The 15,217-nt window shown below is 43.4% G+C and overlaps 1 protein-coding gene across 2 annotated transcripts in view; it reads right to left on the reverse strand.

Annotated features, from left to right (window-relative positions):
- Positions 1-12,696, reverse strand: part of PRLR (prolactin receptor) — a 176,661-nt gene extending 163,965 nt beyond the window's left edge. Inside the window, exon 1 of one of the 2 annotated variants that reach the window (XM_081520869.1) lies at positions 11,908-12,653. The gene's annotated coding sequence lies outside the window, so the exon portion shown is untranslated. Of the gene's footprint in view, positions 1-11,907 lie in introns of both variants that reach the window. The other variant, XM_081520870.1, reaches the window with a different exon arrangement.
- Between the last annotated feature and the right edge of the window lie 2,521 nt (positions 12,697-15,217).

Here is a 15,217-nt window from a genome sequence, read left to right on the forward strand (position 1 = left end):
CATATACACACTATTGATACTATGTATAAAACAGATAACTAATGAGTATATATTGTATAACACAGGGAATTCTACTTAATATACTGTGGTGACCTGAATGGGAAGGAAATCCAAAAGGGAGGGGAAATGTGCATATGTATAGCTGATTCATTTTGCTATACAGTAGATGCTAATACAACATTGTAAACCAACTCTAATAAAAATTAATTTAAAAAAAAGACAGAAAAACCCCCACCTCATCAGAAGAATCTTATGAGACAGGATGAAACTTTTATGGTTAGTAGGTAAAAAAACAACAAACAGATTTCTCCTTGGACAGGAATTTGTCTTTCTCCCTGTGTAAATAAGTTAGGGTCAAAATCCCCGAAGTTTTCAAATAACACTAGATGTTTTTCCACTTTGGTTCAAAATCAGTGGCCCAAATTGAGATAGGGGAGGGGCATTGATCTCAGAAAGGAGGAGGTCTGGCCTCACCTTCACTGGCCTTATGCATCTAGAAGCTTTGCTGGCCCCACCTCCACATTCACTCCTGAATCTAACAGTTCTCCCCACTGCTATCCCTCAGCTGACGAAGCGTCACCTCTTGCCAAACTCCTGGTCAACCTCCCAATCTTTCCTTCTGCTCTCAGTCTATAATCCACTCTACACACAGGAGCCCAGGAGAGCTCTAAAATGCAATGGAAGACACATTACTTCCTTACTTAAATACTCCCAGTGATTCCCTTAGAGCATTTAACCCTAATTCCACTCATGACCTCTGGCTCTCTGGGCTATTTTCCTGTTTGACTCCACTCTTTCCTTCCTAAGTGTCCAGGCACTCTGGTCTTCTTTCTATTTTCAGAATATGCAAAACCTTTTTCAACCTCAGGGCTTTTGCTCTTGCTGATCCCTCTGCCAGTTTTTTTTTTTTTCCTGATCTCTGTGTGGCTTTCTCTTTACACATTCTAGCTCAAATGTCATCTCTTCAGAGAGAGTGACTCTTGTAAGCCTATTGAAAGCAGCCCTTGTCAGTCTGACCCCTTTACCTCACTTCATTTTTCTTCATAGCACCAACTAACTGATTTTATTTATCTTAGAATTATTCTTAGTACGGATAGCTGTTTCCTCTCACTGCAATGTAAACTCCACATGAACAAGAACACCATCTCTTCAACTCCAGCTCCTCGAAGGGTCCCTGGCACAAAACAGTTGCTCCATAAATATTAGTTAAGTGGATAACAATTGCCAGTGCCCACCATGCTTGGACAACAGCAGACCTTTGCTCATCCTTCTCCTCGCAATCTCCTTGGCAACTTCTTATCTCCTAATCCTGCCATCTCAGCACTCAAGAAAAGTAGAGTGGTTCATCCTTTCAATCTCTGATAAATCTAATACAAAATCTTGGTTACTTTTTGGTATTTATACAACTTTTTGAGAACGGCTGCCATCTTAGATTTAACTGGACTCTATTCTCAGACTGATCCTAGAATCCGTTTCCATACTCTAAGTTCTTCTCGATTTGGTATGACTTGCAATTGGTTCTTTCCAAACCCACATTCATAGCTCTCCTAGCCTAGCCTCTTGCTGGTAGCCTCTGCAACCCAAATGATCTCCTGAGCCTGAAAGAGTTTTACACAACCTAGTTAGTTCTTGGCCAATTCACCTCATAAAGTCTATCCAAATGACAGAGAACACTGCTATAATTATATTTTTAATAAGGGTGTGGACAGAAACGGGGTTAATTGGCTTTAAAATGGCTGAGACAGGAAAGCAAGTGTTGGCTGACTAAAGATCAACATAGCAATTGGGAAATTTAACACGTGGATGGCAGGGAGGCTTAACCTTTATCTTCCAATCTCATGATTATCAAGCTTCTGGTAACTTGATTTCCAAATTGCACATACAAGAAATTTTAGTCATGAGTTTATACAGGGTCACTCTGAAGATGGAGTTAGTTTATACATAGGTAGAAACCTCAATTTTATGCTAGAATCCTGCTTCCCAGAGAGTAGACTGATGAAGTTGCTACCCAACGAAAATATGATTTGGATGGTTCTCTGGGGTCCATGACACCTAGAACAAGGCAGAAGAAGAAACAGAAATATATCATGAAGATTTGTACCTTCGCTGAGAAGTAAGGTCCATTTTTAGTGAAGATCACCTGGAGAATTGTAAATAAATGTGATATGGAGCCTCCACACCCAGGATCTTGATTTAGTGGGTTTATGGATAGGGCCTGGGCAGCTGTATTTTTTAAAGCTCCTAAGGTGATTTTCACATACATTCAGTGTTGAGGACCACTGTTTTAGAGGCTTGCTTTTTGCTATAGTTAAAGATACTAGAAATTGTTTTTTAAATCAGTAACGGATTTCAAGACAGAGAAAAAGAAAAGAACCATTTTGGAATGGCACAAAACTGACCTATCCTCATATCCTAAAGAGGCTGTAGTGCTAAGACTCTAGCCTTTTTCCATTACCCTTCATAAAGACCTCCCAGCTTCACCACTGGCAATAAACCCAAACATTCTTGAGACATAACAAGAAATTCTTTAAAAACGCAGCTGTAAAAATTGTTCGGCTTTCTTCTTTTTTTTTTAGACGTGTAACAAAAACCATTATCTTTTCAGCGAATAAAAGCTTCAGAGAAGAGAAATCAGAACAGCTTGAAAGCCCTGACTAAGGAGTCTTTATTTCCCACAGGTAGGAGTGCATAAGCTGTAAGTATGCATGGCCACGCTTTTACTTGAACTCCAAGACGCTAGGGACGGGGCTCCTGGGACCACTCCTGCTGCCTCTGAGCGCTGACACTTAAAATCACAGTGTTGCCAGCTTGGGCAATCTAGTCACCTTTTACCTACTGATCTGTAACACTAATTCATTCATGGAAGTGGTAACGGGGCTAGATACAGAGTATTCTAACAGCAACAGGAGATGGGGCACCACGTGCTTTAAGAGCCAAATAAATATGAAGAATTCAGTGGCTGAGAATTCTAATTTCATTCTATCACCAGTAAGCCTCAAGGCCCAAGACCAGTAATTAAACTCCATTTCCTAATTTGGAGAGGTGAGGCAAGGTTACAGACTGTTATGAAATAGCTACTATGGCACTAATGGGCTCGATAATGAAGCCCTCTGCAATGATCACACAAAGCCTGGTGGATACAAAGAGCCATGAGACACCCAGTGCCCTATACTTAGACAGGGTTGACTACAAGGTACCCCCAAAGTACACAGAGTACAGGAATGGGAAGCTGGCTATACTTTTTAAGCACAACATCCAAGTCAACAGAATGATTACAGACAACTGTGAATGGAAACAACTGAGTAGAAATATCCATGTACATAGCTGCTGCTAAGTCGCTTCAGTCGTGTCCGACGCTGTGCGACCCCACAGACGGCAGCCCACCAGGCTCCGCCGTCCCTAGGATTCTCCAGGCAAGAATACTGGAGTGGGTTGCCGTTTCCTTCTCCAGTGCATGAAAGGGAAAAGTGAAAGTGAAGTCACTCAGTTGTGTCCGACTCTTAGCGACCCCATGGACTGTAGCCTACCAGGCTCCTCCGTCCATGGGATTTTCCAGGCAAGAGTACTGGAGTGGGGTGCCATTGCCTTCTCCGATCCATGTACATAAACCTGCTACAAAATAAAGACCATGCACCTTAACTGTCCATTTCTTTTCCTTGAAAACATTACCCTTTTAATTTTATTGTCCATGATGATAAGACAAAGGCTCAGTGTGTTTGCTCAATGACTGTTAACTCTGATTGCATGTTAGAATGTTCTGGGGAATCACAAACAACAAAGAACAACAACAGCACTGGCCCCATGGCCCCATTCTTAAATGAAAATTCTAGAACAAGGTGGGGTCATCAGTAATTTTTAAAAGCTTCCCTAGTTATTCTACATGTTCTTTTTCATACTGCCAAATACTCTGTGCACATTTCCATATGCAGGCCAATTGTGTACACATCCTTACTTGGAGTGCCTTCCTCTCCAACTCCCACCCCCACCCCCGTGCCTGTTTCCACTGGTCTATAGTTTGGCCTGTGAAAGTGCTGCACTCAACATGCCAACTAATTTGGAAAACTCAGCATTGGCCACAGGACTGGGAAAGGTCAGTTATCATTCCAATCCCAAAGAAAGGCAATGCCAAAGAATGTTCAAACTACTGCACAGTTGCACTCATCACACATTTTAGCAAAGTAATGCTCAAAATTCTCCATGCAAGGCTTCAACAGTACATGAACTGAGAATTTGCAGATGTTCAAGCTGGAATTAGAAAAGGCAGTGGAACCAGAGATCAAATTGCCAACATCCGCTGGATCATCGAAAAAGAAAGAGAGTTCCAGAAAAAGATCTACTTCTGCTTTGTTGACTATGTTAAAGCTTTTGACTGTGTGGATCACAACAAACTGGAAAATTCTTTAAGAGATGGGAATACCAGACCAGCTTACCTGCCTCCTGAGAAATCTGTATGCAGGTCAAGAAGCAACAGTTAGAACCGGACATAACAGCGGACTGGTTCGAAATTGGCAAAGGAGTAGGTCAAGGCTGTATATTGTCACCCTGCTTATTTGACTTATATGGAGAGTACATCATGTGAAGTGCTGGGATGGATGAAGCACAAACTGGAATCAAGATTGCAGGAAGAAACATCAACAACCTCAGATATGCAGATGACACCACCCTTATGGCAGAAAGTGAAGAGGAACTAAAGAGCCTCTTGATGAAAGTGAAAGAGGAAAGTGAAAAAGCTGGCATGAAGATCATGGCATCCTGTCCCATCACTTCTTGGCAAATAGACGGGGAAACAATGGAAATAGTGAGAGACCTTATATTCTTGGTTTCTAAAATTACTGCAGAAGGTGACTGCAGCCATGAAATTAAAAGACATTTGCTCCTTGGAAGAAAAGCTATGACAAACCTAGACAGCATAGTAAAAAGCAGAGACATTATTTTGCAAACCAAGGTCCATCTAGTCAAAGCTATGGTTTTTCCAGTAGTCATGTATGGATGTGAGAGTTGGACCATCAAGAAAGCTGAGCACTGAAGAACTGATGCTTTTGAACTGTGGTGTTGGAGAAGACTCTTGAGAATCTCTTGAACTGCAAGGAGATCAAACCAGTCAATCCTAAAGGAAATCAGTCCTGAACATTCATTGGAAGGACTGAAGCTAAAGCTGAAGCTCCAATACTTTGGCCACCTGATGCGAAGAACTGACTCATTACAAAAGACCCTGATGCTAGGAAAGATTGAAGGCTAGAGGAGAAGGGGATGACAGAGGATGAGATGGTTGGATGGCATCACCAACTCGATGGACATAAGTTTGAGCAAGCTCTGGAAGTTGGTGACGGACAGCGAAGCCTGGCATGCTGCAGTCCATGGGTTGTAAAGAGTTGGACACGACTGAGTGACTGAACTGAACCAATAGGCTGGCCTTATATCCTTCAATGTCATCTCTTTTTCTTTTTAAGATTTTTTTTTTTTTTAATGTGGACCAGTTTTAAACTATTGAATTTGTTGCAATACTGCTTCTGTTTTAAGTTTTGATTTTTTGGTCCCAAGGCATGTGGGATCTTAGTTCCCAGACCAGGGATAGAACTGGTATCCCTTGCATTGGAAGGCAAAGTCAACCACTGGAGCACCAGGAAGTCCCTCAATGCCCATCTCTTACCCTGTATTGTCAATGTACTGTAGGGCTATGGGCATAATGCCCTCTGGAATCCCCAACTCTAACTGTCCACTTCATGGAACACTTAGAGGATGTCATCTTATACTGCTCATGGTGTTTTATGTTTGTGCCCATCTTCCCTGGTAGATAATATGCTCCTCTAGAGAAAGGACCTTGATTTAAGATTTTTTTTTTAATTTTCCCCATGGACTCTGGCACAGACTTCTTGGCTTAGAAGATGTTGAAGAATAGGTATTACTGTTGAGGTAGATAAACTAAAATTCACTCCTGTCAGCTTCTTACTGACATTTCCCCACAATATGGAGATTTTGAGTGGAAATAAACAAATGCTATTTGTATATCTCAAAGAGCATCTGGTACAGGCACACCTAATCTTACTGCTCTTCACTTCATTGTACTTTGCAGGTAGTTTGGCTTTTTTCTTTCTTTCTTTTTTTACAAGCTGTGTTGCTAGACAGTAGTTAGCATTTTTTAACAATAAAGTATTTTTCAAATTAAGATACGTACATTGTATTTTAGACATAATGCTTTGTTGTTGTTTAGTCAATAAGTTGTGCCTGACCCTTTTGTGACCCTAGGGACTGTAGCCCACCAGGCTCCTCTGTCCACAGGATTTTCCAGCCAAGAATACTGGAGTGGGTAGTCATTTCCTTCTCCAGGGGATCTTCCTGACCCAGGGATTAAACTTGCATCTCTTGCATTGCAGGGGGATTCTCTACCTCTGAGCCACAAGAGAAGCCCTACAACATGATGCTACTGCACTTAGTGGACTATAGTGTAGGGTAAATCACTTTTATATGGACTAGAAAACCAAAACATTTGTGACTCATTTTATTGCAGTATTTGCTTTATTTCAATGGTCTGGAACTGAACCAACAATATCTCTGAGGTCTGTCTGTATATCCTGTTTAAGCTACAGAAAAGAAACTCTTCACTGTAGGCAAATGTCTACAGTCCGTGGCTAACCATTTTCTAGAATATTTCTCCATTAGCCTGTTATGTGGCATTATCTCACCAGTGCTGACCTTTTCTAGAGAATTTTTGAGGGACGGAGGGTAAGGGTAACACACAAACCCATAGACATACTCAAATGCAGGTCTGTGATACTCCAGGCCAGAGACTTCCTCTAACAACACCGGAATCTGAATGTCCTTCCCTTTGGCATACATCAAACCAATTGTATTTGTGTTTCACTGGCATAGTCAAGGACCACTTTAGCTAGTGGACAACAGAAGCCAAAATGGCCTTCTGTGATGTCCTTGAAACAGCCCTTCTGGAAACTTGGACTGCATCTTGTTCAAGCTGTTACAAGCAAAAGGATAGAGAGGGGAAAACATTTATCACCACAATAAGATGATTCATTTCATGATCTTTGCATGCAGACACAAAACTCTGGCTGTCTCCTAGGCTGATTTCACAAAGTCCCAGAATGTCAAAGACATTGTCCTAGGAAATGATTTTATGGTAAAAGCATATCTGAGTTTAAAATGACCGTTTGGTGATAAGATGCTTGAAAGCTTGAGGTTTGTCTGGGTGAGGGAATGAGTCCTGGTGATGAAAGTAACCACTGAGTCTATTTCATATAGTGACATGATGTAGTGGGCTTTGAATGATCACCCACTCAGCAGAAAAATGAGGGTGGAGGAGGATACAGAGCGATCCTTTTTTTCTTGTTTACTGCTTCACTGAGTAACTGAATTAGCAGACACACCTGAGAAGGAGTGTGAGCCAAGAATACAGGAAAAGTTATGTTAGGAAGAAGGAGGAACAATTCTCTACTCTATCTCTGTCAACTAATTAGTCTACAGAAGTGCTATTTGAAGGAAATACAATTCAAGTCACATATGTGATTTTAAATTTTTTGCTGAACACATGAAAACAAATTTAAAAAGAAACAGATAAAATTAATTTTAATAATGTACTTCAGCTAAACCACTATGTTTAAAATACTATCATTCTAACATACAGTCAATATAAAAACTCAAGAGATAGATACGTATTTTTTGGTACTAGGTCTTTGAAATCTGGGATGTACTTTACACTTACAGTACATCTCAATTTGCACATTTCTAGTGCTCAGTAGCCACATGCGGCGAGTGCTACCGCACTGTGCAGTGCAGGTTTAGACATGCCAACTGGAAACTGGGACATCAGACAGAAATCACTGCCAGCATTGAGCTACCTAATAAATGTTGGGTATTTCTTGCTGCTAGCTCTTTCACTATCCCCTAGAAGAGATGATCTCAAAGGCCACATGCTGTGCTAACAAAAAGTTTTGGGTTTTGGTGCAGAACAGACTGTGGGATTCAAATACCAGCTTTATAACCTTGGGCTGGTTGGTTACCCTCCACAAGTCTTGGTTTCTTTAACTATCAAATCAAGACAGAAAAGCTAACTCCCCAGATTGCTGAGAAGAATAAAAAATAAGATAGGTATAAAGTACACAGAACAGGCTAGACTAGTACAATAGGCATTCAAACAATGGTTTCCCCTTTATATACCTCAACTTGATATCTTAGGGGCCATCTCATTGTATCTGGGGCCATACTGCTTTATTTATTCATGTTCAGAACTTTCCCTTGAGGTTTCTTCTGCTAAGGCAAGCCTTTCCCCAGATTTTCATGGAGCTGGTTTCCTCTTATTATGCAGGTTTAAGTTTAAGGGTGACCTTCTTATGGAGATCTTCTTTGTATCTTACTTAAAGTTGCCCCCAAGCCCTGTAACCCTCTAGGCCCCCAGCCTCTCTTTACTCTCTAATGTTTATGTACAGATGTGAGAGTTGGATCATAAAGAAGGCTGAGTGCAGAAGAATTGATGCTTTCTAACTGTGGTGCTGGAGAAGATTCTTGAGAGTCCTTTGGACAGCAAGGAGATCAAACCAGTCAATCCTAAAGGAAATCAGTCCTGAATATTCACTGGAAGGAGTGATGCTGAAGCTGAAGCTCCAATACTTTGGCCACCTTATGTGAAGAGCCGACTCATTAAAAAAGATTCTGATGCTGGGAAAGATTGAGGGCAATAAGAGAAGGAATGACAGAGGATGAGATGGCTGGATGGCATCACCGATTCAATGGACATGGGTTTCAAAAAACTCTGAGAGATAGTGAAGGACAGGGAAGCCTGTGTCCTGGTGTGCTGCAGTCCATGGGGTCACAAAGAGTAGGACACGACTTAGCAAATGAACAACAATAACAAAACATTTATCAATATCTGAAATGATCTGATTTATATATATGTTCACCTGCCTCTTATACATCTCTGTAGCACAGAAGCTTCACAAGGACCAAGGCCTTGTCTGTCATATTCAGAGCTCAGCAAGTATTCTAGGAATGAATGAATGTTTAACACAGGGAGGCAAATGGCAAGGTGTCCTAATTCTAAAGGTAACGAAGAATAAGAATTTCAGAGCTCTTTCCGACATAAACGAATTGCTCAGGAAATCAGCGGCCTAGAGCTAGTCTCACCTGCTGTGGGTAACTATTGACTTTACAGCTGGATTTAGGAAAGGGTGGGAAAATCACTCTCCATAGGTGATTTCACTGTTGCTGCCTGTTGATATGTTCACATGCAAAGTGTATGTTCATGCCACTGAAATCACCCAGTGGATTTGGTGATTCCTGCCCTTCAAAAGAAGAACTAGATTGGGACCCAATTAGCATGATGCAACTTTCTGACCCCCAGGGAGCCTGGCAGCACGGGTTAGTGGAACAAGAGTGGGTATCAAGATCAGACAGACGTGGGCTTATGTCCTGGTTTGGTTCTACCTTTTACTTGCTATGGAGACTGGGCAAGTCATGTAAATTTCCCTAATCCTCAGTTTCCTTATCTGTAAAGCTTTATCTGATAATCCAAACCCTGCAGTGGGAAAATTAATTGAAGAGAGAATTCACTGAATTACCATGAGAATTAACAGAAGGAACATAGGGAAGTGCTTAGTATATCTTGAAGGCTCAGTGACTAGTAGGTATCAATACTGTCATCTTCGCATTCAAGAATGCCTTGCCAGAATATACTCATCAGTCTTGGAATGGATACTTAGAGGGAATCCAATTTCCTTTTAAGATTCTGCTATTTCTTTCCCTTACTTCTATGTCATTTAATTTCTTGCAACTAAGGAGCCAGTACTGCAGAGAGAGAGAGAGAGAGAGAGAGAGAGAGAGTGTACTAGCTGAGTTGATTAAATCTATTCCAAGCTGTGAAAGATGGAAATGAAGACATTTCTCTTTACAGAGACAGTTTGTGTTGTACCGGGAGATGGATGCAGCCATCAGCCCTTTCCAGTTTCTATACCGAGATTCATGCAGCTACAGGCACAGATCTAGCTGTTTTTTATTCAAGATTATAGGCCAAAAGAGAACTCAGAGAAAGGGTCAAGACTTCATGCTAGTCTGGACACATTTCACTTGCTGGCAACACAGAAAATTGCTCGACAAAGGTGAAGCAATAAACCCAACATTGTATTCTGAACCCACCATTCATCTTTTAGAATAACTAGATCAGGACTGACTGTACTCATTCTTTTGCTGACATAAGCCCCATAAGAGAGTAAACTGCTCTAAAAAAAGTAGGAGACTATTTAACACTGACTTATAAACTCACATTCATATCAATAACAGCAGTTTATCATAGACTAGGCATTTCATTTTCCTAATAACCGTGCAAGAAAGCAGTATTGTTCCCCATTTCACAACAGGAAAAGTGAGGCTCAGAGAAGTTCAGTGACTTGCCTGAAGCAAGGGAGCCAAGATTTGAAGCCTGGTTTGTTGGGCTTCAAAGCTCCCCGTGTCCTCTATTACACCTGCTGGCACTGCCAATGGAAGACCCAGGTCCTCCAAGGCACGGGAACATAGTGCCTTAAAGGAAAAGTGCAGAGGTGCACAAGAAGACCATTACTATTCCTACTCAGCACTGGGAGCAAACAGCACTTCATTTCAAAACCAGACCTTGGTCCCAGTGTCTGACATCCAACCATGGGACCTGAAGAGCTCTCCTTAAGACAGTGACCCTCTGTAGGTGTTCTCCAATGCTGTCTCTAAGACTGAAAACTCCAGGGCTGAGGATGGTCACCTTAGGAAAACCATTGTAAGAGCTTGTGAAGAGTGTTTCCCACGAGGCAGAGACCGGTGAGGCTCCTGGGAAACAGTGTCCCAAGAGCTCACTTATGAAAGCCAGGCTCTCTCCTTTGGTAAGGCTGACTCCAGACCCCCGAGAAGGCTGCAGATGGCTCCCACAGCCAACCCAGCTGCCACAGAGGTTTGGCTGGATTGTTGATGCAGATCCTAGAGAGGAAGGCAAGGATGTTCACTAGGGGCTCAGGCAAGGACTTCAGGGCATGCCCACAACCTTCTGGGACTGCTTGCAAAACTTCATGAACATTCCATAAAAATGTTTTCCCCTCTTGGGAGAGGATTCATAGCTCATTCTCAAAAGGACTTAATGAGCACCAATTTTTAAGAACCACTAAAATATACAATTTCATCAGTTTCTTTCTTATGTGATTCAGCAGCACTTTTACTCCATTAGTCTTAAATATATTTATATACAAGTAGTAATCTAAATATATATATGTATGTGTATGTATATGTATATAGTATATGTGTATGTATACACACATATGTACACATTTAGGGCAGAATATATACACACATATATTCATACATATATATACACACACAACACATATATCCTTAAATGTTGCACACACACATATACACACATGCAAAGTGCAACATGTGCAAAGAAAATCGAGGCCCACAGACCCCAAGGGTCTTGCCCAAGTTTGCACAGCAGGGGTGGAATGAGCAACACTCCACTGACCAAGAAGCATGAAACTCAGGTGGGAAATCTTAACCAACCAACTTGATGAACGAAAACAAGCGAATCCCTATAGTGTCATAATAATGTTTTGCAATCATTTTCAAGTCCAGTTACCGAAAATCCTAAAATGCTTGTTATTGGGGTAAGGTGGGCTGGTTCCGCAGAACACAGGGAGAGGCCATTACAAGGATGTTCTCCCACCCAAAAAGCTGCAACTCCAGCCTCCGCTCCGGTAGCACCCTGGCTGCCCGCCCCCCCCACCCCGTTACCTGTTTGCCCGACTTCCCCCCTCCTCGCCTCGGCTCTCTCGTCCTCTCTCCTCCAGCGGTTCCCGAAGCTGCCTCTCCAGCTGGAATTCCTTCGCTGAGGTCAGGCCGCCTCCCTTCGGCTGAGCTCCGAGTGACAGCCAGGAGGCTGCTTACCTGTCACTACCCCCACTGCCTCTGAGCGGGCGGGGAGTCACACCTTTCGGGTCGGCACTGCGGTCGCTCAACTTTCCGCCGGATGCCCCGAGGCGGCCGCGGCTGATGCTGGGAGAATCCTCAAGCCCGCCGTCCGCACATCACCTGTCTGAGCTCCTTCCCCTTCCCGCTATTTTTTCTTTTCAATTTGACGTGAATAATGTATCTTCTCAGAATACCCCAGTCACGCCGAAACTCATTGTCAAGATGCTTTTTATAAAGACTAATGTGTGCCGTCGTAAAAGCGGCGAGGGTGGGGGCGGATAGAGTCTTTTTAGTTCCTCTGGGAGGGGACCTCCGTGCTGTCAGAGTCCCGGCTCTGCCCCAGGCTGCCGCCCGGCGGCTCCGGCGGGTTTCTGGCGTCTTCCGGAGCAGCCCGAGCCCAGCCGCCGGTGCGCGTCTGCCCGCACTTGGCCTCGAACCCGCGGCCCCGGCGCCGCCCCCGCGCCCTCGGCTCCGCCCACGGCGGGTACTCACTTTTCCCGGGGAGCGAGGTCCGTGAGCACTTCCTGCACGAGGATGTGGACCTCCATCGTGCGTAAAGCTGTTTCAGGAACAGCCGATAGAATCCAGAAAGAGGGAGAGGAGCGAGTTAGACTTAAAGAGAAAGGGGGCGGGAGCGGGAGCGGGGGCGGGGGTGGGAAGCCCAAGACCAGCAGGCTGGTGTCTGGGTATCCCAACCTGGACTGCAGCAGCCCGGCGGCTCTGGGACAAGAAGCCCAGCAAGTGCACTTGTTCACTCTTTCTTCCTGAGAGGAGGAGTCAAGGTTGCAACATTTGTGTTCCTTGCCCGAGGCGAAACAGTGATTTTCTTAAGCCTGCAAAATGTCCAGAGCCGGCCAGCTTCACCAGGTGAAGGAAGGACCTAGGGAAGCCGGAGTGCAGCAAAGAAGTGGAGAAGGAAGAACGGATTCACCCTAGATGTGTTTTGCACGATAGATGGGGACCACAGGTCTTTCGATGAGACTGCATCACAAAACAGATTGGCAAAACAATAATAATAATAATAAAAATAGCTTCATAAATGGAACGACCTCAAACCTGGTATTTCTCCTAGCAGCCAAGACGTGGAGTGTCTCCGTGTCAAATTTCTTTCCTTATTTCCGAATAATAGCTTGAACAGCAGCTTGACAGCACTGGAGTGAGGCTCCGGGGAATTGAATCTCACCTTCCCTCAGAAGAAGGAGGGGTCAGAGTGAAAGGGGCAAAAATAGTCAGTGACCCGAGAGAGCCAGAGAGCTGGTTTTGCTTTCTTTTTAGATACCCCAGTGCCTGTCTATTCTCTGCCCATGAGTGCAACACAGAAACATAGGTGGTGCTGAAATAATCCTCGCTTTTGTTCTTTTTCACAGATACACAATTCATGTTTTCTGTTGTCTTTTCTGTATGGGGGGGGGTTGACTTTTTTTTTTTTCTTTTTCTGGCAATAACAAAATCATGCATAGCCACCACCTTTTCTCTCTGGCAAAAGTACTGAAACAAAAGTAGTAGCTGCCTGAAAGAAATACTTATCCCTCAATTAGTAAGTTGTTAGTGTCTGTTTGCTGCTATTAATTAATATCTTATCTGCTTATTTAATTACCCTGAGGGGCACCATGGAGAATATTTTAAACAAAGACTATACATTCTCAACAAAGAATTATTACAATTCTAGGTGTATTCCCTTTTGAGTGATTGACACTCTGGAATTACTGGTAAATGACATTCAGTAGTAGCTGCCTGCTGAGTCTCCAGAAGCCACTGAATATCCCAAGATGGTTTGGTGATCTTTTTGGACTGGAAGCCCAGGGGCACCTGTATAGACATGACCACCTGACGCTTCCTGTTCAGTAACGTGACCTTGTACAATTAAACCATAAACCCCATCTGGTTGTCTTTGTTGTTGTTCAGCCGCGCAGTTGTGTCTGACTCTTTGTGACCCAGTGGACTGCAGCATGCCAGATTTTCCTGTCCTTCACCATCCCCCAGAGTTCTCTTAGCTGACGGGAGAAGCTTCTTTCTTGCACACTTAGCTTGCTCATGGGGGCGCCGTAAAGGTATGCAACCCCAGTTTATTTTTAAAACCACTGGGTGATATGGGATTGTCAATGGCAGAATGCTTCTACATGACCTTTGCAAAGCAAGGCATCATCAGTTTTTTTTGAATGTTCTAATCAGATGATTTTAATAGTTGGTGGAAAAAACCTCACCCAAGTAACTCTATAGACTGTCAGTTCTTGGAAGGTAGAACCCTTGTTCTTCCTCTTTGTGGTTCCCAGTTAGCTACAGACAGCTCAGTTCATCAGTGCTCCTGGTTTCCAAATTGATAGATGGGTTGTTGAGTGACTAATCCACATCTCACTGGAAGGGAGGGGCTCTCCCTCCCTGGCTTTCCACTCTGTTGTGTAGCACACTGGCACTGTCCACGAACCACCAGCGTTAGCTCTCATGGAATTAATTACTTTGCCCCAGCTCTACTGAGATGATGTAGGAAGTCAACTGTGAACCTCAACCCCATTCCAAACTGTCTCCCTGACCCTTTTCTCTACAGACTCACAAGCCCTGCCCCTTTAGTTGTGTTCCCTTTTTGCTTGTCTCTGGCTTGTCACTGTTTCAGTGGGTGTGTTCCTCCTTTTTCCTAAGCTACTCCTCCAACTGAGTCCTAGACCCCAGCCCTACCCGCTGCCTCCAAGACCTTACTGTATAGCCAGTACAGAGGAAAGAGCCCAGCTCTTTGTTGGCATGGATTTGAATCTTCAGTATTTACTTGGCTTCCCTAAGCCTTACTTGCCACATTGTAAAACCGATGCAGTAATATAGGCCTCAAAAATAACAATAGTGATTATTAATTATCAGCAAAAGGAGCCATAATGGTGATAACATAAGTAAAATGCCTGACAAATAACATTCAGTTCCCCTCCTCCACCATCCCCTTCCTTTTCTCTCTACCTTCACCTCACAGTTAATGTTTTCTGCCTTATCAGCTTCTTTCTCAGCCTACAATATCCTCGCATCTTCCTTGACCCTGCTAACCCTTTTGGTGGCTTTATGATTTAATTCACTCCTTTCTTCATCTGTCAAGCTTGGTGAAAGAATGATCTATACTTCTCAGGTGTCTCTGATTCAGTAAGCTCTCAGCGCCTTCTCTCCGTGTTTCTTAACCCTGGCTGTACCCTGGTCATCTGAGGACGGTTTCAAACACACTGTATCTGGATGTCACTTGCAGAGCTTCTGATTCAGATGGTTTGAGGGGAGGGCCCTGATTTGTCTGTCTCTATGAAGATGCCCTGGC

This window comes from Giraffa tippelskirchi, chromosome 8, assembly GCF_054371585.1.
Source record: "Giraffa tippelskirchi isolate mGirTip1 chromosome 8, T2T-mGirTip1v1.2.pri, whole genome shotgun sequence".
NCBI lineage: Eukaryota > Metazoa > Chordata > Mammalia > Artiodactyla > Giraffidae > Giraffa > Giraffa tippelskirchi.